Below are 19,719 nucleotides of genomic sequence, written 5' to 3'. Positions count from 1 at the left end.
CATCGCTTCGTTTTATGGACTCTATGGTTTTCGAGTCAAATTTTGTTCAGCGATGAAACCCATTGCTGGCTGAATGGGTATGTAATCAAGCAAGATTGTGGCATTTGAGACGAAGAGCAACCTGATAAGATTCAAGAGCTGCCATTTCATCAAGAGAAAACAATGGTTTGGTGTTGTTAGTGTGCCGGTGGAAATTGAGCTCGTGATCTCGATGACATTTGGTTCCAACAAGACGCCGCCGATTCCCACACATCGTATCTTCTTCTTCTTAATTGGCGTAGAAACCGTTTAAGCGATTATAGCCGAGTTAACAACAGTGCGCCAGTCGTTTCTTCTTTTCGCTACGTGGCGCCAATTGGATATTCCAAGCGAAGCCAGGTCCTTCTCCACTTGGTCCTTCCAACGGAGTGGAGGTCTTCCTCTTCCTCTGCTTCCCCCGGCGGGTACTGCGTCGAATATTTTCAGAGCTGGAGTGTTTTCGTCCATCCGGACAACATGACCTAGCCAGCGTAGCCGCTGTCTTTTAATTCGCTGAACTATGTCGATGTCGTCGTATATCTCGTACAGCTCATCGTTCCATCGAATGCGGTGTTCGCCGTGGCTAACGCGCAAAGAACTATAAATCTTTCGCAGAACTTTTCTCTCGAAAACTCGCAACGTCGACTCATCCGTTGTTGACATTGTCCAAGACTCTGCACCATACAGCAGGACGGGAATTATTGATAACTTGAACGTATGTCCTGCATGCAACGAGTCTCCGCATGATACTGACCACCTCTTTGCATGCCCCACAAACCCCACCCATCTAACACCCTTCTCCCTTTGGTCCGACCCCGTCGAAACAGCACGTTTCTTGGGCCTACCGTTAGATGACATCGACGACAACACAAATGACATTTACCATCCCAACGGGGATTAGATTTCCGTTAAAACAACAACAACAACGGCAATTATGAGTGACTTATAGAGTTTGGTTTTTGTTTGTCGAGAGAGGACTTTGCTTCTCAATTGCCTACTCAGTCCGAAGTAGCACCTGTTGGCAAGAGTTATCCTGCGTTGGATTTCTAGGCTGACATTGTTGGTGGTGTTTACGCTGGTTCCAAGATAGACGAAATTATCTACGACTTCAAAGTTATGACTGTCAACAGTGACGTGAGAGCCAAGTCGCGAATGCGACGACTGTTTGTTTGATGACAGGAGATATTTCGTCTTGCCCTCGTTCACTGCCAGACCCATTTTCTGTGCTTCCTTTTCCAGCCTGGAGAAAGCAGAACTAACGGCGCGGGTGTTGAGGCCGATGATATCAATATCATCGGCATACGCCAACAGCTGTACACTCTTATAGAAGATGGTACCTTCTCTATTTAGTTCTGCGGCTCGAACTATTTTCTCCAAAAGCAGGTTGAAAAGTCGCACGATAGAGGAATCGCCTTGTCTGAAACCTCGTTTGGTATCGAACGGCTCGGAGAGGTCCTTCCCGATCCTGACGGAGCTTTTGGTGTTACTCAACGTCAGTTTACACAGCCGTATTAGTTTTGCGGGGATACCAAATTCAGACATCGCGGCATAAAGGCAGCTCCTTTTCGTGCTGTCGAATGCAGCTTTGAAATCGACGAAGAGGTGGTGTGTGTCGATTCTCCTTTCACGGGTCTTTTCAAAGATTTGGCGCATGATGAATATCTGGTCGGTTGTTGATTTGCCAGGTCTAACGCCACACTGATAAGGTCCAATCAGTTTGTTGACGGTGGGCTTTAATCTTTCACACAATACGCTCGATAGAACCTTATATGCGATGTTGAGGAGGCTAATCCCACGGTAGTTGGCGCAGATTGTGGGGTCTCCTTTTTTATGGATTGGGCATAGCACACTTAAATTCCAATCGTTGGGCATGCTTTCGTCCGACCATATTTTACAAAGAAGCTGATGCATGCACCTTATCAGTTCTTCGCCGACGTGTTTGAATAGCTCGGCCGGCAATCCGTCGGCCCCTGCCGCTTTGTTGTTCCTCAGGCGGGCAATTGCTATTCGAACTTCTTCATGGTCGGGTAATGGAACGTCTGCTCCATCGTCATCGATTGGGGAATCGGGTTCTCCTTCTCCTGGTGTTGTGCGTTCACTGCCATTCAGCAGGCTGGAGAAGTGTTCCCTCCATAATTTAAGTATGCTCTGGGCATCAGTGACTAGATCACCTTTGGGGGTTCTACAGGAATACGCTCCGGTCTTGAAACCTTCCGTAAGCCGCCGCATTTTTTCGTAGAATTTTCGAGCATTACCCCTGTCGGCCAGCTTATCAAGCTCTTCATACTCACGCATTTCGGCTTCTCTCTTTTTCTGTCCGAAAATGCGTCTCGCTTCCCTCTTCAACTCTCGGTATCTATCCCATCCCGCACGTGTTGTGGTTGATCGTAACGTTGCGAGGTAGGAAGCCTGTTTTCTCTCCGCTGCGACACGGCACTCCTCGTCGTACCAGCTGTTCTTTTGCACTTTCCGAAAACCAATGGCTTCGGTTGCAGCTGTACGTAAGGAATTTGAAATGCCGTCCCACAGTTCTATTATACCGAGTTGTTGACGAGTGCTCTGAGAGGGCAGGAGTGCAAGCCGAGTAGAAAATCGTTCGGCTGCCTGTTGTGATTGCAGCTTCTCGACGTCGAGCCTTCCATGTGTTTGTTGGCGTGCGTTTTTTTGCTGCACATAAGCGGGTGCGAATCTTGGCTGCAACAAGACAGTGGTCTGAGTCGATGTTAGGACCTCGGAGCGCACGCACATCTAAAACACTGGAGACGTGTATTCCGTCTATCACAACATGATCGATCTGGTTGGTAGTTTATCGATCCGGAGACAGCCAGGTAGCTTGATGAATCTTCTTATGCTAGAATCTAGTACTGCAGATAACTATATTTCGGGCCCCGGCGAAGTCAATCAGCCTCAACCCATTTAGGGATGTTTCGTCGTGGAGGCCGAATTTACCGACCGTAGTGCCAAAGATACCTTCTTTGACCACCCTGGCGTTAAAGTCGCCAAGCACGATTTTGACATCGTGGCGGGGGCAGCTCTCATAAGCGCGCTCCAAACGCTTATAGAAGGCATCTTTGGTCACATCGTCCTTCTCTTCCGTCGGGGCGTGGGCGCAAATAAGCGATAAGTTGAAGAACCTCGCTTTGATGCGGATTGTGGCTAGACGTTCGTTCACCGGAATGAATGATAGTACTCGGCGACGGAGTCTCTCTCCCACCACGAATCCTACACCAAACTTGCGCTCCTTTATATTGCCACTGTAGTAAATGTCACAAGGACCTACTCGTCTCTGTCCTTGTCCTGTCCATCGCATTTCTTGGACGGCGGTGATGTCAGCCTTTATTTTTGCGAAGACATCAACCAGCTGGGCAGCTGCACCTTCCCAATTAAGGGTCCGGACATTCCAGGTGCATGCCTTTATATCGTAGTCCTTATTTCGTTTGCCATGGTCGTCATCAAAAGGGGGGTCTCTCATCCGAGGCTGGTTGTAGCTCTTCACTGGGGAAGCTTTACGTGGCGGGTCCCAAACCCAGCGCACAACCCTTGTAGGGAATGTTTCGCCTTCTCATCTTCTTAGCTCGCCTTTCGAACGGATGTTCTTAGGCTACCCAGAGGATACTTGGTCAAAGACCGGAAGTAGCTGAGCTGCTTGAGCCATGTGTAAAAGAATCGTTTCTGGCCACTCCCAAGTGAATGGCGATCAGAGAACTTTCCTCACTTGCGTGAACTTCTACACATGACTCCATCCTCCAATGGATTTATTGAGAGAATACTTCGGTGAGCAGATAATTTCACGTTTTGGGCCGTTCGAGTGTCCACCAAGATCGTGTGATATCACACTGTTAGACTGTTTTCTGTAGGGATATGTAAAGTCTAAGTTCTATGCAGACAATCTCCCTTCGATTCTGGCCTTGGAGCAAAACATCACATCTGTCATTTGTCAGTTACCAGTCGAAATGCACAACGAATGGTCCTTCTGAGACGTAGCCACGGCCAACATTTGAAATAAATAATCTTCAAAAAATAAATGCCAAAGAATGGTCTTTCGAATTATAATAAACATTTTTCTCTTTACAAAAGTAGTAAAGCATGTATTAGATCACGCTTTACAAACATGTTTTTAGAAAAACAACAATCGTCTCAAATATCATCAGCATATAGAGTAAAACACACAACAACAACAATTTCATTCATGACCGAAAGTGCACTTTCAACAGAAGCTGTTACAACGGCAAGGGAAGCGGTGACAATTGGCGTTCGCTCATTTGTTTTTTTCGGCACAGGTCGAATTTGCCACTAACAACGCAATGTTGTCGCGTCAGTACTTCGACATCATGGCACAAGGGAGTAGCGAAAGTGACCATTCAAAGTACTTTCCTACCCCAAGCAGAAAACGTTTATAATAGGGAAGGTTCACGGCGCGAAGAACGTAAAAATATTTTTGGCTAACCCGGTCGAGATGGAGGAGTTTCACCCCTGCCAGCTCGGCAGCAGAAATTTTAACATTTTCGCTTGAACAGAGCTGAGCGTGGAATAAAAATTATGCTCAAAACTAACTGACGAATGTTCGCTCTTTTGATTATATTTTTATACGTTTATATGCAAACATGTGTATTCGTATGAATTCTTTTTGTGCATATTAATGAATACATGTGCAATTGAATACATTTAAATTAAATTACATTTTCAGAGCAATATTGGTAGTTAATGTAAAAATAAAGCCTATTTCTTAATTTTTTTTGTATTAGATATATTCATACTTACATATTTATATAACAAACTATTATAATATTATTTAAAAAATGAAATATATTACAATAGTGATAAATGAACATTAATTGTATATTTTATCACTCAAAACTTATATTCACATGTGTCATGATCATACATATGTGTTTATGTTCGCTTTCGCGAATTCAAATCATATTATTACTTATCATTATAACATGTGCGCGCTGCTCATATTTACATACATAAATATGTGCGTATGACATTGGTACACAAGTAACAACATACTTGTATACATATGCGTTACAAAAACAACAATCGTTTGAAATAGCATCATATATTCTTTCCTACTTTATCGGAAAGTATTTGCCTTTCCTTTTGGAAGCGGACATATTCCACCAGTACGTGATCTGCTGTTTCTATGTAATTTTCGCAGTGCATGCAGTGAGGAGATTCCACATGCTTGAATTTGAACAAATAGTTTCTGAAGCAGCCGTGGCCAGGTAGAAACTGCGTGAGGTAGTAGTTCACCCCCCATGATCCCAATTCTCTAATATTGGGTATCAGAGAGTGGGTCCACCTTCTTTTCGTTGAGGTATTCCATCTCTCCTGCCATTTTCGGAGGCATTTTTCGTTGATTTTTGCCAGTTCTTGTTTATGTTGGCTAGGTGATATGTTAGCCCTCATATCGCGGACTGATGAGCAACGTTCTGCTGCTATGTCTATGGGGAGTCTTCCCGATATAACATGGATTGCATCATCCGACACTGTTCTGAATGCACAGCAAGTTCTCAATGACGCCAGTCTGTGAATCGAGGCAACTCCTCTCATATATGAGCTATGTTTAATAGCAGATATCCAAATTGGCGCCGCGTACAGAATGGTGGAGCTACTGACGCTTGTCAGCAGCTTTCTGACAAGTTGTCCGGGGCCTCGCATATTGGGCATTATTCTCGCTATTGCCGACACGGACCTCGCCGCTTTGGTCTATGTGGCCATTAGGTGCTGCTTAAATGAAAGCCTATGATCCAGGATTACTCCAAGATATTTTAGATGTTGACTTGACTTTAATGTATGCCCATCAATACATATCTCAAATGTTTCCACCTTTTTTCGACTACTCATCAAAACAACCACCGTTTTGTGAGCAGCCAGTTGTAAGCCAGCGGTCTCGAGCCATCTTTTAATATTGCTGATGCTTTCACTGCACTTGTTCTTCGCCTCGTCCAGAGTTTTCGCTACTACTACGACCGCAATGTCGTCCGCATAACCTACTATGTTTACCGCATCTGGCATCGCGACTCTCTGAACCCCATTGTACTTCACGTTCCAGAGTACAGGGCCGGGAACTGACTCTTGCGGAACACCGCCTGTGACTTTATCCACATTCTGTTTCGTATAATAATACTCTGCTGTCAAAGTAGCTTGCCACAATTCGGATAAGGTAGTCCGGAACCTTTAACTCTGTCAGAGCTCTAATGATTAGGGTCCAGTTCGCCGAGTTGAAGGCATTTTTGATATCCAGGGTATTCACAACGCAGTATTTTTTGTCACCCCAGCGCCATCTACTCCCTTCCAATGCTTTTCCCGCTATTTTCGTAACCGTATTTATCGCATCCACTGTGCTTTGTCCTTTCCTGAAACCGAATTGCGTTGGATTCAACCCAGAGTCTCTTTCCGTATATTTCTCGAGTCGCTTGCAGATAATTGTCTTAAAAACTTTTCCAAGGAACTTTTTGGGGAGAAGAACGAGGCGTTGACGCTTCCAACATTTGGGGAAGATCCCTTCCTTCAAGCAGCTTGTGTATGCGTTTTGGAACAATGTTGGCTTTCTCTGGATGATGCACTTAGTTACGAAATTGGGTATTCCGTCCAGGCCGGGTGCTTTGCCTACCTTGATTCTTTTCACCGCATGTTGTATTTCTTCGTGGGACACTTCCGCGATTTCGTCCGGGTTAGTTTGAAGAATTGGCACATGCATGGGTTCGCATCTTGGGAATAAACTCCTGACTATCTTACGTAGGATTGCGGGAGATATAGGTGGGCTTCTTGATCTACCTATTTTCTTCATCACGATTCGGTAGGCTTTTCCCCAAGGGTCGTTATCTACCTCTGAGATAAGTTGGTTAAAGGCGTTTCTTTTGCTTTTGGGTATGGCCTTATGGAGTTCTTTCCTTTTTTTTCGGAAGTTTATTAGAAGTTCCGCGAAATCCTCTCTTCCTCTAGCACGTTGTTGTCTACGTCGAAGCTTGAGACATTCAGCTCTCAATTGAGCGATTTCTTCGGACCACCAGTATAGTGGGGCTTTGTATCCTGCGTCTTTTCTTCGTGGCATCGTGGCATCGGCTACCGTTACTAGTGATTTTGTTATGTGTTGTATCTGGTTCCGAGCGTTCCCTTGTAAATCCTCTTTTACTTGGCTAATGGCGTATTCGAGCATTTCTGTATCACAGACTTTTGTTTTCCAGCGTCTTATTATGCTTTTGGGTACGAAAATACCAGAGTTTTGCTTATTCTGTATACTGATATCAAAAATTATAGCTTGGTGATCACTATGTGTATACACGTCCGAAACTCTCCATGTGGTTTGGGCTGCAATCGACGAGCTTACGAAGTTGAGGTCAATATACGATGACGCCCTTCCTTTGATAAAAGTTGGCTTGTATCCGTTGTTAAGGAGTACAAGATGAAAATTTGCAAGTGATGATAATAGAGCTGTGGCTTTCGCGTTTGTGATCATACTCCCCCATTCAACCGCACATGCATTAAAGTCACCAGCAATGACTAGCGGTGTCTTCCCTCTTGCGCGCTATGTGAGCCTAAAGAGCATATCCTTGAATTCAAAAAGGGATAGGCTAAGAGCGGCGTAGCAACTGTAAAAATGTATGTCCTTTATCTTTGCGTACACGCAGCCTTTTTCTTTAATGGTCTGAGTATTTTCAAAAGGAATATTGTTAAAGGACCATATCGTAGATTTCGAGCCTTTGTCCTCGACCCAGTTATTGTCACTGTTTGGGGTCTTATATGATTCATTAAGTAATAGTACGTCTGTGTTAAGGTCCAAGGCGGTTTTCGTCAACAGTGCTTGGGCTGCCGAACAATGGTTTAGATTTAACTGAAGACACCTCATCATTGCGGTCTTGCAGCCGCCTTTTTATAAACTGGGCAGCTAAAGCTACCAGTCAGATGCTTATTTGTCCCTTGTGGGCATAAAAGACATAGTGGCTCCTTACTGCATCCTTTTGAGGCATGCCCCTTTTCTTCATATCTATATATACAGCTACGCGATATATGGCCAAACTCAAAGCATTTGAAGCATCGGATAGGTCTTGTAATTTCCCGGACCCTACAATTAACCCAGCCTATTTTTATTTTGTTTGCGTCTAGGAGTTTTTTTTTGATGTTGCCAAAGGGACACTAATAATGGCAATTTGCATTTCATCTCTAAGCAGTCGCATAGCTTTGATGGCACTACGTTCTACGTTCTCTTCGTCATGAAGTTTGTCGTTTATGGACGTACATACTACCTCGACTGTCGTTGCCTCATCTAAATCTCTAATTTCTAGAGTAACTGCTTGTGCTAGAACTTTAACTTCTGCCATGTCTTTTAGGACCTCTACTGCTCGCTCTTTGAGTATTTTAGAGGGCTCCTTCGTTTTTGCTTTAAGTTTTATCACAAGTTCACCTTTCGCTGTTCTCCTTACTTTGCCCAAACTGTCACCGAGGTCTTGAAGTCTGGGGTTTGATTTCATTTTCTTTTGCATTTCAGCGTATGACATCTCACTGGTCTTCGAAATCACTAGGGCTTCTGTGCGCTTCAGCTTCCGTTTTGGGATCTTTGGTTCAGTTTTTTTCAAATCCGGTTTATTACGCTTGTTTTTCACCAGTTGCCATTCAGGTGCCTGATCTTCCGGGGGAGGGGCTGCACTGTCAGGTATTTTCGTTTCTTGCGTTTTACCAGAGTCATTTTGTCTCTTACTGTCACTGAGTTGATAGAAGGCTGGCATATTTCCTCCAGTAATGGGTTTCCTTGCCATAGGAGTTACATTTTGTTGCTTGTCTTGTTCAACACGATTCGATTTCAAAGCTGCTTTCGACAGCACGAAAAGGAGCTGACTTTCTGCCGCGATGTCTGAACTTGGTATCCCCGCAAAACTAATACGGCTGTGTAAACTCACGTTGAGTAACACCAACAGCTCCGTCATGATCGGGAAGGACCTCTCCGAGCCGTTCGATACCAAACGAGGTTTCAGACAAGGCGACTCCCTATCGTGCGACTTCATCAACCTGCTTCTGGAGAATAGTTCGAGCTGCAGAACTAAATAGAGAAGGTACCATCTTCTATAAGAGAGTTCAGCTGCTGGCGTATGCCGATGATATTGATATCATCAGCCTCAACACCCGCGCCGTTAGTTCTGATTTCTCCAGGCTGGACAAGGAAGCACAGAAAATGGGTCTGGCAGTGAACGAAGGCAAAACGAAATATCTCCTGTCATCAAACAAACAGTCGTCGCACTCCCGACTCGGCTCTCACGTCACTGTTGACAGTCATAACATTGAAGTTGTAGATAATTTGGTCTATTTAGGAACCAGTATTAACACCACCAACAATGTCAGATTGGAAATCCAACGCAGGATTGCTCTTGCCAACAGGTGCTACTTCGGACTGAGTAGGCAATTGAAAAGTAAAGTCCTCTCTCGACGAACAAAAGCTTAACTCTATAAGTCGCTCATAATTCCCGTCCTGCTATATGGTGCAGAGGCTTGGGCGATGACAGCAACCGATGTGTCGACGTTACGAGTTTTCGAGAGAAAAATTCTGCGAAAGATTTATAGTCCTTTGCGCATTGGCCACGGTGAATATCGCATTCAATGGAACGATGAGCTGTACGAGATATACGACGACATTGACATAGTTCAGCGAATTAAAAGACAGCGGCTACGCCACGTAGCGAAAAGAAGAAACGACTGGCGCGCTGTTGTTAACTCGGCTATAATCGCGTAAGCGGTGTCTACGCCAATTAAAAAGAAGAAGTCTTGTTCAACACCTGCTGTTGTGCTGCTTTCGTGGTTGGTATGTAGTGGCGGCGTTCGCATTACATTTGAGCTTAGCCTAAAGGCCATGTGCTTGTTTACATTTTCAAATTCGGCTTCAGTGATATTGTTGATATGGTTAGTGGTGTTCATTTAGTTGGGTCCCCCGGCCGCTATCTCTGCTCGCTATGTGCAATCGCTGTGATGATCCCGTGATTATATTTGCAATGCAGGGAGGTCACGCAAGGGTTGATGTAGGTCCTTATGGGTACCTACGTTCAGTTCCAGATCAGGGTTAATGGGGAGCAAGGCTCAACCAAAATTGCAGCACCAACTCAATGACAGCAAGTATCGAACGTACCTTGAGGCCTTGCCGGGGGTTTAGTGGGGACGGAAGGCAGACGCAACATTAGCCGGTGAGCCATTTCGGCAAGATTTCACTCCGCCTACTAAGGTCACCGAAGGCTACGTCTGTCAGCTCCAATGTGTAAATTTTGAAAACCGTTTCCAGTAGATTTTCACCAGAGTCTTACTGGTATCCGTTTTGAAAGAATTATTCCAATTTCCGTAGTTTTGGGCGGTGTCGGTTCGCCCCATCACAGAGACTTCGTCAGGTAGATATAGCCTTTTAAGTTATACCCTCCATCTCTGTGCTTTGGTCGGGGACTGCTTATTGGTTATTCGCAGCTAACCTTCATATCTGGAGGCCGTTCAACTATCCGCCACCTGCTGACCCCCACAGTAGCCCAAGCTAGCACTGTGATGTATACAAGTATGTAGGTTTGTGTATGCGTTATTTGTATACCAATGTCATACGCACATATTTATGTACATATGTACATATGAGCAGCGCGTACATGTTATAATTGATAAGTAATAATATGATTTGAATTCGCGAAAACGAACATAAACACAAATGATCATGACACATGTGAATATAAGTTTTGAATGATAAAATATACAATTAATGTTCATTTATCACTATTGTAATATAATTAATTTTTTAAATAATATTATAATAGTTTGTTATATAAATATGTAAGTATGAATATATCTAATACAAAAAGTAATTAAGAAATAGGCTTTATTTTTACATTAACTACGAATATTGCTCTGAAAATGTAATTTAATTTAAATGTATTCAATTGCACATGTATTCATTAATATGCACAAAAAGAATTCATACGAATACACATGTTTGCATATAAACGTATAAAAATATAATCAAAAGAGCGAACATTCGTCAGTTAGTTTTGAGCATAATTTTTATTCCACGCTCAGCTCTGTTCAAGCGAAAATGTTAAAATTTCTGCTGCCGAGCTGGCAGTGGTGAAATTCCTCCATCCCGACCGAGTTAGCCAAAAATATTTTTACGTTCTTCGCGCCGTGAACCTTCTCTATTATAAACGTTCTCTGCCCCAAGTATACGTTCACAATAAAAACATCATGGCTGTTTGCTTATTTCCAGTGATAGAAAGTCGTTGGAATTTAACTAAGGCAAGCACAAAAAATAAATAAAACTAAGCGAATGGCATTTCCATTTAGAATTTCATTTTGGATACTCTGCTATTAACAGCTGTTTTTTGTTTTCAATCAGCAAATTATAAACGGAATAAAAAGCATCAAAAATCATCAAAGTAAGTAAGAATCACAAAGCACAAAATAAATATACATTTTTTGTAATTTATTTATACTCCATTTTTAGTGTCTACAGAAATACGAAAGCACCGGCGAGAAAAGGAGGAGAAAAATGGACGGAAGCTGAAATCAAAACAGTGCTGTGCTATATGCAGGAACACCGAAACATCGAGGCGAGTTTTTGGGATATTAATTATTTATTTTGATTTAACAGCCAAAATTTATTATAGCAAGATGCTTAAAGTAGCGAAAATTGAAGCGACGTGGAATATTTTTAAATGTAAGGTTCGCTATTTAAAAAAACAAATGAAATCAGCAGAACACTGGTTAAATACCATTGGGGCTGGAGTAGAGGATGGCGATGTGGAGCTGACATTTTATATACATTTTAATATCAACTTTGGAACTAAATTGTAATCAATTATTTGCTTAATTACAGATAAAGTTCTTAAAAGTTGTCCGCATTACAAACAATTAGCGAACATTTTTGCTTTGAAGAGGGAAGCCGAGGTGGTGGTAATGAGCACCTCCGCAGTGGAACTCGACTCTGTGCAAAATGTGGATAATTTGGAAGACCCCGAAGCGCAAGAAGAACATGACATTTTGGAATTGGCATCTGGCTCATCTGTAGCCAGCCAGTTTGCAAAAAAATTAAGGCCAAACAGCAACACACTGCCATTGATAAACTGGCTACATTACAAGCTGAACGAATGAGCTTCAGAGAAAAACCGCTTTGATTTGAAATTGAAAAATTCAATTGGATGAAAGAAGTTGAAGTAAACAAAAACGAAAATGAAAAGAAAAAGATTTGATACGATTTTCAACTTAAAAAAATGGAGTTGGAGCATAATGAATGAATGAGAAAATTGGAAATAGAAATAAAAAATATAAAAATAATAATAATAATAATATAATATAATAACCAATAAACAAATAAATAATTTTCAGTTACTTGTTATTAAAACAAAAATATGAATTTTTATTCAAAAATTAAATTGTATAGTAATTGTCTTTTTAGTAGAGTAGGTGCATTTCCATCATATTGGCATTCATGGGATTCGTCACTTTGCCTTTCAAAGTGTGAAGAATCGCGCCCTTTCAAGAGTACAGTAAGTCAAGTAAGAGCGTGGTCGTGTTAATTTATAAAAAAAAATTATTTTATGAGACTTTCATATTTTTATATACAGTGTATACATTACAAAAAATGATGCAATTTGGTATATAATGTGTCCAGTCACCACCGGCGTCGATAATTGCCTGGTATCTCCGAGGCATGCTTTCTACTAATTTGACGGCGTATTCTAGTGGCAAGGATCTCCAGATCCGACGAATTTCGTTAGACAAATGCTTCAAAGTGTATGTGCGTCTTCCACGAAGCTGCTGTTTAATATATGCCCGCACATTTTCAATAGAGTTTGCATCGGGCGACTGCGACGGCCAATCCAATGTAACGATGCCTGATTGAGTTTTCCACTGAGTAGAGAGTTTTTCAGTCAACAGAGGCTTCCTCAATATGTTGCGCCATTTCACATCATGAGTATTAAGAAAGGTTCAGATAGTTTCGTAGGAAATATCTAAATCTTTTGCCATTAATGTCTTTGTCCTTACCGCAGTGTTAAAGAAGGATTCCGCGAAAACAGCTTCACTATTCTTTTTTAATTTTCTTTTTTCACTTTTCCTATCGAACCAAGTTCTGGTAAATCATCGACATTTTTAGCCACTTTACATCGCTGCTGTATCCACTCCTGTACAGATGCCTTCGACTTTCTCTTATATTTAGCAGCCGCTGATTGCGACATTTTGGGACCTTTCGGCTGATGGAAAGGAACACAGCCTCGCAGCGCGACGCGTAGTTAGCAGTCATGGCGTTTAATGTGATTCTCTTTCAATAACAACTGAACCTTTATTGACAATGCATCAAGGACAAAGTTTCCGTATATCGGTTCGCGAAGGAATTAGAGCGAAATCTTTTATTTACTGTCGATAAAGTCGACCACGCTCTTACTTGATTTACTCTATGTTGTGCAGCACACAGCAGACAACTACCCATTTATTAAAAATCGGAAGACTCTCTCGATCTTTTATTTTTATCCGCATTTGTTTCAAACAAAAAAACTTTTCTTTAAGGATCCCGAAACAGTTTTCGACTCTAACACGATATTTGGTGTGTACTTTGTTGAATTGAGCTTGTCTTTCAGAGTCTGCTAAAGAAGAATTACTTCGGTATGGTGTTATCAAATGTTTTGTCAACTTATACGCAGAATCACCTGCAATCCACTCTTCTCCACTAAATAGCTAGTTGTGTTTCCTCCAATATGAGATTTCCTAAACACTTTAGAATCGTGGTTGCTTTCGGGATTGCCCACTTCTGCATGTAATATGCGTAACTTATGGTCACATACGAGTTGCAATTTGATAGAGTAAAAAATACACCTCATGATTTTTATTCGGTTTTTCGGCCAGTTTAATCTCGCTACCTTCAATGTAACTAATGCAATATGGTAATTCCCAGAATGTTTGGAAAACAAGTTCCCGGCGCTCTGCCGCTCCAGGCCAATGAATGAATTCGGGTAGTTTATTCAAAATTGCCGAAAAAACTCTTTTGGAGATATTGGTCAATGTACCTTCATCTCGCACACCAAAAGTTGTAGCGATTTTTCGTACAGAAGCACTTTCACCCGATGAACCTAATCGGAGCAATACGATTGCGAGTTGCAAATCTAAAAGTATTTGTAAACTTGAATTGTTAAAGTTCATATCATTAGAAAATATTTCTCGGAGATGAGCGAATTGGCGTTTGCTGACGCGCAGCATTTGTAAAAATCTTCCATAGTCAAAACAACACACAACATTTTCTCGCCAGTCAAAAGATTTCGGAACATGTAGTTCATCTCCCCGTCTACTACAGATGATTAATGTTATATCCTCTAGCAGTTCATCTAGTACTTCATCCATTGCATTGTGACACTGCACAGGGCGCAAGATGTCTCCAAATTTTATACAAAGAATTTTTTTAACCATTAAAATTCGGATTATTCAATAAGCACATACCTTCAATAAAGTCCATTTCCTGAATGGCAGAACTTATTTTAAAATCGATTATATTGCTTTTTAAACTTTATTTAGGCATTTTATAAATAGCGATTTCGTTGAAATAAAATAAAAATAAGCAAATAACCATACATAGGATGTTCACGGAGCTTAGAGGTTATTTTTACCGTGCGATTCTGTGCTGTGATACAATCTCAAATCTCTAAATTTGAGATTTTAAGTTAGAGACAATTTTTAGGACTTGAGACGATTTTGCAATTCTGTAAGTTATAGTCACAAAATCTATTACATTTCATTATTCAGAGGTGTTTTTACACATGAATGAAAATAAATATGTCGATAACAAATATTAAATTTTCTATAACATAGTCAAAAAACATAATTATCAATAAAAATAAAAATATATGTTCACTTTATTTCATAATATTTACGAAATTTATGTAAAATTTATTTATTTTTAACCTTTTCGTGTTTCAGTTGCTTACAAAATATAAAATAACGACAATCGATTAATATCTATGATGATCTCTATTCAATACATTCAAAATGGCAGACAAGAGTTCTTTTAAGTTTTGTGACCTGCTAGCTATCAGGTCTCAAATTTTAGGCAATATTTTGAGACTAACGCTAGATATTGTCTCAAATAGAGACTCGTTACAGGATCCCGCTATTAATCCAATAATCACATAACCCGATAACCACCTTATCGTGAACAGCCTAAATGATAATGAAGAGATATTTATAGAATCCATGTTTCCTGTTCTTTGAGCATAATTTTTTTTAATCACAAACTACATACACGTTTTATATTTTAGAGTTTAGCTATACAGCGGCGATCAGGAATCCTACCCGTTCCCAAAAGGATTGTTTGTGTAGGAATGTGAATATCATGTTGCCTGCTCTAACCGGTTTATGTGGTAGCTGCCTCAGTTTTTCAGCATTTAACGATAAAAAAATATTTATATTTTATGATTAATGAACATAAAAAATTACCACACTATTTTTTAGTTATAAGCTAAGTTTTTAAATAAAGAGGCCTCTTAAATAAATTATTTGTTAAATTTGCAATATCTTGATAGTATAAATACAGTAAATGTAGTTCTTTCATAAAATCATAAAAAGTAGGTTAATAAAGCGATTCTGTAAGCAGTCTCTAGTCACTATTTGAGACATTTTGAGGTAAAGTCTCAATTTGTGACTAGTTACTATTCAAAATATTAACTCAAGCTTGTGACCTGATAGTTAGCAGAACATCAAAATCGTCTCAAGTATCAAAAATTAATGGCCTCTTCTTTAAGAATATATATTAAAATATAACAGCCTAATTTTGAAAAAATTATAAATTTTTATATATAACCAATATTTTTGGAATCACTTTTCTATAAATTTTAAGAAAATAACAAACCCAACCATTTCCCGATAAAATTCGGCCATCTTGGATGCCAACAGAAACTCGGGGTAGGCTAACTTAACATGGCCGAATTCCCCTTGACGTTTTTCCATTGTCACCTCTCAGCTGTGCCTTTGTTTACATTGTATCAGCTGATAATTTCTCTACTCCCCCTTTACGATGTTCGATATATTGACTCTTTAGCAAAACGTGAGCTTCGGCCAGAGATAAAGAGATGCCCAACTCTCCTGTCACTGGAAATGTGAAAACCGCTCACCTACCGAACTTTGACAGTTGACTGGATTGGGTAGGTTTTGACGTTTTGCAATTGGGATGACTGGAACTGCCAAATTGAAATTATACCAAAAATATATGTATGTGAACGGAGGGATTTCTTACCGACGTTCAAGATCGCTAATAAGAAATGTAAACCAATGAAAATCGAAGAAAATGCGAAATTTAAATATATTTCATAAAAGTTTTTGCAATTTGATGCATAGTAGAATTAATTTTCAATTACCAATGATTAAAAACATTTACTAATTGAGAACTAACAGGCTTAATTCACTTTATTAAGTATTGAAGGCTCAAAAAGTCAGTTGTTTTAATATACCATAAAATCATAAAAAAGGATTTAAGTAGTTTCGCCATATATTAAAAGTTCAATATATAATAATTTACAATCGTAGTAAAGTTTGGATGTTTTAATTTAAATGCCCAAAAATTCTTATTTTGTTCGATCTGGCCACAATACAAAATGTTATAAAAAATGCTTATTCCCCGCAAGACGGGTAGCTGTTAGCAAATGTGTAAAGCAAGGCATACACGTACCAATTATTGTATCAACTTCAACGAGTTGAACAACTGATTGCTACGTGTATGGGGCAGTTGTATGAGTTGTATCAACTGGTTGGATGAACATCAAAATTTATTGATATTTTGTCAAGTTGGTTGTGTTAGTTGGGTCGTGTTTGGGTTGGTCGTTCGATTTCAAACGATTTCGCCATTTTATTTCGGCTGTCAAACAGAGCGCGTCTACGGAGAAAATAAAAAATAAAAATGAGTGAATGCGATCGCCAACTCCGCGAATTTATCGAAGTTTATAAAGCCATGCCGGAGCTGTTGAACAGCAAACTGGACTGCTACAAAAACAAAAATGTACGCCGTAAAAGTTATCAGAAACTTTTGATAGAATTTAAAAAATAAAAAAGGATGCATCAATAGACGATATGAAAAAAAAGTTGACAAATATGCGTACTTGCTATCGCCGGGAGCTCAAAAAAACGTTACAAAGTGAATCATCTGGTGCAGGAGTTGATGATTTATACACTTCACCTCTGTGGTATTTCAAGGAGCTTGACTTTTTGCGAGACCTGGAAATACCTGTGTCTGGTGTAACATCCATCAGTTCGGATGAAGAGGAAGAAGCGTCCTTTCCCGTGGTATGTTGAAAAAACATTTAAAAGTTTTATTGTTTTTATTTATGATATTATGTTTTTTTTCACAGCAATCTTTGAAGAAATTTAAAAAAGGGGCTACCGAAAGAACGGAGTTTCTGAAGAAAGCAACCGAGCATTTGGAGACATCCAAAAAACAAATGGATGAAGCGGAAATTTATGCAAATGCATGGGCTTGCATGTAGAGGCAAATGAAACCGGAGCAGCAACTTTTTGCAAAGCAAGCAGTAGACGAAGTGATGCTGTTGGGCCGATTTGGAAAATTATGTTTCAATTATCTGCACAGTCCTTCAAGCTCACCAAATTTAAGTAGTCCGCATGTATCACGAACCAGCTCGCCTTTTTTAAGTAATGACTCGCCACTTTATATTTCAACATCTTCTGTAAGTCCAACTGAATCAACATCACGGTTTTCACATTTTACTTCTTTGCCAACTGGAAGCCCAATACAAGCAACATCACATTCGCAACGTTTAACTTCTGTGCCCATACAAGCAACATCACTTTCGCAACGTTTTACTCCTGCGCCAGCTAGAAGCCCCATACAAGCTCCATCACATTCGCAACGTTTTACTTCTGTGCCCATACAAGCAAAATCACATTCACCACGTTTTATTTCTGTGCCAACTGGAAGTCCTGTAGAACCAACATCACATTCGCCACGTTTTATTTCTGTGCCAACTGGAAGTCCTATAGAATCAACATCACAAACAATTGAAATAACTCCAGAGTTACATTTTGCAGATGAAAACGAAAGTCAATACACAAGTGTTTTTGATTTGTTGAATGACTCCAAATATCAATAAATAAAAACATATTAAGATAGAGTACATACATATATTTTATTTTATTTTTCTCATTTTTTGTTTAAATTATTTGTTTACTTCATTTTTTATGTATTAGTTATAATAGAATGAATATAAGTTTTATTTAAAGAACACAACCAATTTAACACTATTTTATACATATGTAAATAAAAGGATTAAAAAGATTTTTGATAATTTCACAATATTTCAACCTTAATGTTTTGGCCTCATTAGATGCATTTCTAGACAGCGTTGGTTCCATTTCTGACAGCAGAATATTTTCACATTCAAATCGATTTGAGTTTGACTGGCACCGTAAGTAGTTGTGTAAGTAGCAACAGGCAAGAACAACTGTAGTAACTTTTTCAGGACATAAATTTATTGTCGTTTGAAGAAGTCGAAAACGCGATGCCAAAATACCAAAAGCGTTTTCAACTTTAACCCGTGCTGAGCTCAGAGTTTTGTTAAACAGCATTTCATTCTCTGTCAAATTGTTGTGACCAAATGGTTTTAAAACATTTTTCCTCAAAGCGAAAGCCGCATCCGACACAAACACAAAGGGAGTGAATCTTCGTCTGCAAGCACTGCTTGTGGTTCCGGTAAATTTAAACTTCCACTTTCCAACTTTTTGAAAAATTTCGAATTTCCGAAAACGCCTCCATCGGAAATTCGTCCATTTGCACCTACATCTACCATTACAAAGTTGGAGTTGCTGTCAACAATTGCCAACAAGACAATACTGAATGTCTTTTTATAATTGAAATAAAATGAACCGGAGTTAGAAGGACGTGAAATATTTATATGCTTTCCATCGAGCGCGCCTAGACAGTTGGGAAACATCGACTTCTCATAAAATTGATCAGCTACAGCCATCCATTGCTCAGGTGTTTAAGGAAGCTAAAAATATATTTTGTATTAAATAAAATGTATAACTCGGATATTCTTTATATACCACCTTAATTGAGTCTTTTAGAACTTTTATAATAGCCTTGCACGTCTCAATTACAATTTTACCAATCGCTTGCGCAGATATTGCTGTTGAAAATTTTAGGTCTTCAAATGAGTTTCCCGTAGCCAAAAATCGTAAAGTTATTGCCAAACGATTCTCTGCACTAATTGCTTCTCGCATTATTGTGTCTTCTTTTTCAATAAAAACTTTCACTTTCAAGAGACGATCATAAAACACTTCATCGCTCATGCGCATGTAATTCTTGTAGTCCTTTGGCTCGGTTTCTCTCAACGTCTTCAAAAGCTTGTTATTTGAAAATTCATTTTTATTTTGCAACCACATTTTACACCATTTTCTTTTTTTCCGAATTCTTTTTTGCTCCAGTTCTTCTTCTTCCGCTAAAACTTCATTTATAATAATTAAAGCAAATAGTTTAGTTTTCTTGAATTTGCAAAGCACTAATTGGTGCGTGTATGCCTTGCATAAGCGACTTGTTATGATTCACTTTTGCATTCGTTAAAATGTTTGTTACTTTTGTCCAGAGAGTGGGAAAAAAGTAACACATAGCTATTTGATGTTCAATGGTTATCTCGTTCTAACCAATGGCAAATATCGCATGCTGCCTTGTTCTAACAGAATACATACATTCGT

At 39.8% G+C, this 19,719-nt stretch overlaps 1 pseudogene; it reads right to left on the bottom strand.

The window, feature by feature from the left end:
- Positions 1-17,677: 17,677 nt before the first annotated feature.
- On the bottom strand, positions 17,678-19,133 carry LOC120779836 (annotated as a pseudogene).
- Between the last annotated feature and the right edge of the window lie 586 nt (positions 19,134-19,719).

This window comes from Bactrocera tryoni, unplaced genomic scaffold (genome assembly GCF_016617805.1).
Source record: "Bactrocera tryoni isolate S06 unplaced genomic scaffold, CSIRO_BtryS06_freeze2 scaffold_11, whole genome shotgun sequence".
Taxonomy (NCBI): domain Eukaryota; kingdom Metazoa; phylum Arthropoda; class Insecta; order Diptera; family Tephritidae; genus Bactrocera; species Bactrocera tryoni.
Note: the sequence above shows the minus strand (reverse complement) of the source record. Positions and strands in the feature narration are given on the sequence as shown.